Source organism: Neofelis nebulosa, chromosome 6, assembly GCF_028018385.1.
Source record: "Neofelis nebulosa isolate mNeoNeb1 chromosome 6, mNeoNeb1.pri, whole genome shotgun sequence".
In the NCBI taxonomy this organism is placed as follows: domain Eukaryota; kingdom Metazoa; phylum Chordata; class Mammalia; order Carnivora; family Felidae; genus Neofelis; species Neofelis nebulosa.
Window position 1 is genome coordinate 25,337,296 of NC_080787.1, and position 5,707 is coordinate 25,343,002.

General features: G+C 39.8%; 1 long non-coding RNA gene across 1 annotated transcript in view; it reads left to right on the forward strand.

Moving 5' to 3' along the window:
• Positions 1-4,341, forward strand: part of LOC131513829 (uncharacterized) — a 49,335-nt gene extending 44,994 nt beyond the window's left edge. Inside the window, exons 3-4 of the long non-coding RNA XR_009262815.1 lie at positions 2,142-2,198; positions 3,573-4,341. This is a non-coding gene — a long non-coding RNA (uncharacterized LOC131513829). The remainder of the gene's footprint in view (positions 1-2,141; positions 2,199-3,572) is intronic.
• Positions 4,342-5,707: the final 1,366 nt, after the last annotated feature.

A 5,707-nucleotide genomic window follows, 5' to 3' on the forward strand; every position in this document is an offset into this window, starting at 1 on the left:
TGATTTTATATATAGAAAACCCTAAAGGCTCTGCCAAAAGGTGTTAGAGTTAGTAAACAAATTTGGTAAAGTTGCAGGGTATAAAATCAATATACAAAAACCTGTTGCATTTTTATATACTAACAATGACCTATCAAAAGGAGAAATTGAGAAAACGATCACATTTACAATATATTAAAAGAATAAAATATGTAGGAATAAATTTAACCAAGGAGGTAAAGACCTGAAAACCATAAGACACTGATGAAAGAAACTGAAGATGACACCCCAAAAATGGAAAGATATCCCATGGTCATGGATTGGAAGAGTTAATAGTTAAAATGCCTATACTACCCAAAGCAATGCACAGATTCGATACAATCCCTATCATAATTCCAAAGACATTTTTTTTCACAGAAATAGAAAAAAACAATTTAAAATTTGAATGGACCCACAAAAGATCCCAAATAGAGAAAGCAATCTTGAGAAAGAAGAACAAATCCGGAAGCATCACATTCCCAGATTTCAAACTATATTACAAAGCTATAGTAATCAAAAGAGTATGTATTGGCATCAAAAGTAGACACAGATCAGTGGAACAGAGTACAGAACCCAGAAATAAACTGATGTATGTATGGTCAATTCATGACAAGGGAGGCAAAGATACACAATGGGTAAAGGATGTTCTCTTCAATAAACAGTGTAGGGAAAACTGGACAGCCACAGGCAAAAAGAATGAAACAAGACCACTTTCTTACACCATACACACAAATAACTTAAAATGGATGAAAAATTTGGCCAGTCCTCCATTTTCACTTATTCCTACCTTACACTGTGTCTGACATCCCCAAGTCTAGAGAATCCCAGGTTAATTTTCTCCAGAGCACAGTCTCCCATCCATGATGAGGTGTGGGTGGGAGCACAGTACTGTGTATGGGGTGGGGGTAGTTGCTAGCAGAAAGGAGCAGGAAAGGGCACATGGAGGCCTGAGCAGCTCATGTTCAGGGTTTCGATCGGCTCCCGCATCGAGGCCTGAGACTCACACCTGTCGTTCTGGGTGCCTGGTTCCTCAAAGGCTGACAGCTGCAGGTTCTGGAGGAGGACTGGCCACCTCTCATGCTCTTGTACCCCTTTGCCCACCAGTGCACACCCTCACTTGCAGCTAATTGCTAAATCTTTACCATTTTCCTCTTTGCTTTCCATCTTTCAAAAACTGATTAAATCTTTCATTTGCTGAAGTCTCCTCTTCTGATCTCTTAATTCCTTTCCTGTCATCTTAGGGAAACCTCTGGATGTCAGAGATTTGGTTAGAAGTCCCTTTGGCTATGTTTGAGCTATTAGGTAGTGTGGCCTGCTGGGAGATCACCTCAGTTTCTGCTTTGAAGATTTCTCCTCTTATAGTAATAACAAAATGTTGCCCATCTTTCTGTTGACCACTGCTGGTGAAAAGGACTCTCTCTTTCACCAAACTTTAGTCAGACTTCTCTGAACCCTCTTCTGAACTCGGCCTTGACCTTGGCCCCAATCCTGTCCTCGGCTTGCCTAGCCAGTTCTTAGCAAGAATCATGTTAGGTCAGGTTAGCAGTAATCCCCTACCCTTGATGCTCCTCTTGGTGATCCTTCACTTTTCTCCTTGGCTATAACAAATCCTCACTCATCCTTCTTATACTCAGGGTTGAGCTCCATCTTTCTGCTCTACTGCAACAGTCTTGGATAAAGTCTTCCTTACCATTTCAGCAAGTGCCAGAATAACATTTTCTCTAACACCAGTGATTGAGAAGCAGTGCTTAATCAGGGACTAAAATGGGAACTGGAACATTGGTCTTTGCCTCATAAGCACTTGGCTTGGCCTATGTAGCATAGGAGGTGATTTTCTGGGGCATGTTTCTTTCAAACTGTGAGCCGCAACCCATTAGTATAGTGAAATCAGTTGCTAAGTCACAACCAACATTTCAAAAGTGAAATCAAGCAGAATTGGTAAACACCACTGGGCACTGCCTGTAGTTGGGGGAGATGTTGACTCATGAAACCTTTGTTTCAGTTCATGTGTCTGGGTATTGGGTCAAGGTGTCAATATATTCTGACTGGAAACTGGAAAAATCTGAAAGCCATTGGTTCTAGGAAGTGGCTTTGAACCTTTTGCTTTGTTTTTCTAAGAACAGCTCTGCCAGTCAGACTGACACTATCATCTCAACCTTAGTGGGGATGGATTTAGCAAGGTAAGTTCTCAGCCACCAGTGCTAATATACTGATTTCTCAGTCTCTTTTTTACTGTAATCTTTTCAGCATTATCCTTTGGTTAAGGCATTTTCCTAACTTTGTCTTGCTTAAGAAGGCCAGGATACATGAGAAGAACTTCATTTCTGAAGGTTATGAGTAGACAGTGAGAGAAGCACACCATGTCAGTACCAAACAGATTAAAAGCAATAGCTAAACTGACTCGCACATTTCTGTTTGGAGTAAAATGAAGCCTTTGTGAATAATCTGTATTTTAAATTATTAGCTCTTGGGAACCTAAGAAAGGAGCATCTGATTCAACTTTTTATTACCTCTTGGCGGGTGGTAGACATTGAGCAATAAAGGATTCGTGGCAAGATTTAATGCTTAGAATCACAATATAAGTAAAACTAATTCTACAGATGATTCTACAGAAGGACGATAGACCATTGGAGGCGCTGTGGCTGGCAATTCTGCCCATTTCTGCTGTGCCTTGAGCGGTTGTGATTTTAACTGGTCCACACCCCAGACCCTTCACAATTTTGTCTTGGGTAGGGAGAGAACTCAACCACTGGATACTCTAGAGGGTACACATGAGAGGTGGGTCACCCAAGGTTCAGGTGAGCCCTATGTGGAAAGTTAGTGAACCTCAAGGACCTTTTGGGAACCCTGAGACAGGACATTTTGATCAGTCAAGAAATGGGGATCCATGTTAGCTTGGTTGTCTACCAAGAGCTGAAAGTAATTGATTTTGCTACTAAATAGAAGAGTTTAATTTGGTGGGGATTTGTATTAACTTGATCCTTTTGTTTAATGCTGACTAGTCATTTGGTGAACTCATATAGATAAAAAATCAGATTTTGAAGCAGACTTGATTCATCCGTGTCAAAAAAAAAAACAAAAACGTATCAAGCCCAGAACTATAACCTAAAACACTTTACTTAAGGAAACAAAACACCTGAAAAGAAAAAAGAAAAAGAAAAGAAAATAACTGGACAAAGAAATAAAAAAAAAATCTAGTATATGGAACAGACACATTTAAGTAAGAATTAGCCCAGGGGACTTATTTTTAATATAAGAATGCTCCTTCTCATTTTCTAACCAGCCATCAAGTCTCTCAGTCCTTTCCTTCTTTCCCTTCCTTCAACTGAGTTAAATTTGGATGCTAAGGAAACCATGTGATAACTTTATTTTTGAATTCTTCTGTTTGGTTAAAATGGTGGGAAAGTAAGTGACTCTTAAAAAGCTAGCTGCCAGGGGAAACATTTATGGATTAGAAGAAGCCAGTGTTGCTCTGTGGTTGCCCATTGTGTAAATGTCTACATTCTTTTTTTAATTGTTATTTAATTATTTATTATTCAGTATTTGTTTTACAGCCAAAGCTCCCTGGAAGAGGAAATTCCTTTCCTGCAGAGCTCTCCAGGAGAAGCAGAGAAAGATCTCAGCGCTCAGAGATTAGCTGAGATTGCTCTGGAGGCATGTGATGATGGTCATAATAGCACCAAGGAATGACATACTGTTGATTTGCTCTCAGGCACAGTACCAAGCATTTGACCTGAATTATTCAATCCACACACCAGTCACATGAGACAGGTGTTTTTAGTTGTCTCCATTGTACAGATGAAGAAACTGAGGTGGAGTGGGGTTAAACCACTTGTCAGGGTCAGTACCAGCATTGGATCCTTGCAGCCTGACCTGGGGTCCTCGGCTCTGACCAACTTGGTGATGTTGTCTCTTCCTGGAAGTTCTTACTGATCACTTATTGACAGATCAGGGGTTTCTTTATGGCAAGGTATATACAAAGGAAAGTGCCGATAGTCTTTTTATTTTTAAAACCTTCAAAGAAAGCAGAAAAGTTAGAAGCAGAAACAGAAGAAAAAAAGATTTAGATCAACTAGTAATTATTCAATAATTCAAGTTTAGAAAGATACTAGATTTGGGGCACCTGGGTGGCTCAGTCGGTTAAGTGTCCGACTTCAGCTCAGGTCATGATCTCAGTTTGTGAGTTTGAGCCCCGCAATCTGTGCTGACAGCTCAGAACCTGGAGACTGCTTTGGATTCTGTCTCATTCTCCTCTGCCCCTCCCCCACTTGTGCTCTGTCTCTCTCAGTCTCTCAAAAATAAATACAAATGTAAAAAAAAATTAAAAAAAAGAAAGGTACTAGATTGTATGTGAGTTTTTGTATTTCTTTAAATCATCCTTTAAGCGATTTGCAGTGTCTCTCCTCTAATAAATAGACTTCGAGCAATTACATCATTTACACTAATATTTATAATTCTTGTAGTGGCTTCATGGTTTCTTTGTCCTCTCTTCTGTCAGACTATCTTGCAAGGTCCATCTGCACAGCCTCACATTTGCCCACATTTCTTCTAATGACAAAGACATGACTAGGGATAGAAGTCACAGAAAGCCATTGGACGAAGGTCAACATCACTGCCTTGGAGATTGCTTTCAATCTGGGCCCTCTCTCTGGCTGTTCTCTTCCTAATTATTTTTACTCTATCTTTAACATGTGACACCTTCATTCATTCAATGCTCCTGTGTTTGATGGTCCCAGGTACTAAGGTGACTGCTCTTCAGATCACTTCTGTTGTGTTTGGGGGCAAAGGAGAGGGGAAATGACCTTTTTCATGGCAAGAATATTTCAGGTAGAGCTGGCAGGAAATCCATTAGTCAAATTGTGGTCACCAAAATGAAGGGGCACTTTTTATATCAGCTCTTCTGTTTTTGAGGCCAGGATAGGACCACCACCATGCCCCATTGTTTCTTTGCCACATGTTATACATAACAAGAGAAGGCACAGGTTTTTTTTTTTTTTTTTCATGATGAAAGGGAAGAGTAAAAGAAGATAATCAAAGGGACAGGAATAGACCCTTCAAGCAGAATTTTCCTTCTGTAACATAAAGGAAGTTTTTTTAGACCTAAACTTTTTAAATAAGAGACTGATGCTCTCTTCTATCATTATCAGAAACAATATTATTAGTTATGTATTAGAAAATAATTGCACAACTTTATGATGTATCAGAATCATGGGGCTGACATTTTTCTCCCTGAATTTTATTTTATTTTATTTTTATTTTTTTAATGTTTATTTATTTTTGAAAGAGAGAGAGAAAGAAAGAGAGAGAACATGACCAGGAGAGGGGCAGAGAGAGAGAAAGAGAGGGAGACAGAATCTGATGCAGGCTCCAGACTCTGAGCTGTCAGCACAGAGCCTGATGCGGGGCTTGAACTCATGAACCGCGAGATCATGACCTGAGTTGAAGTCGGATGCTTAACCGACCAAGCCACCCAGGTGCCCTGAATTTTATTTTTTAAGGTCAGAATTTGCTTCCAGCGCCTAAAATCCTCCACTGCTGATATGGATAATGAAATTGTGTAATTGGAAGGAAATTTCATATGTTTTGAGTAACTTTTCAGCTCCTTTTTGAGTAGTTGAAATGTTTGGTTTAGTTGAGTGTTTCTGAGCCCCTGTAACATTAGTCTCCGGCATATCTGCAGTCACTTCTG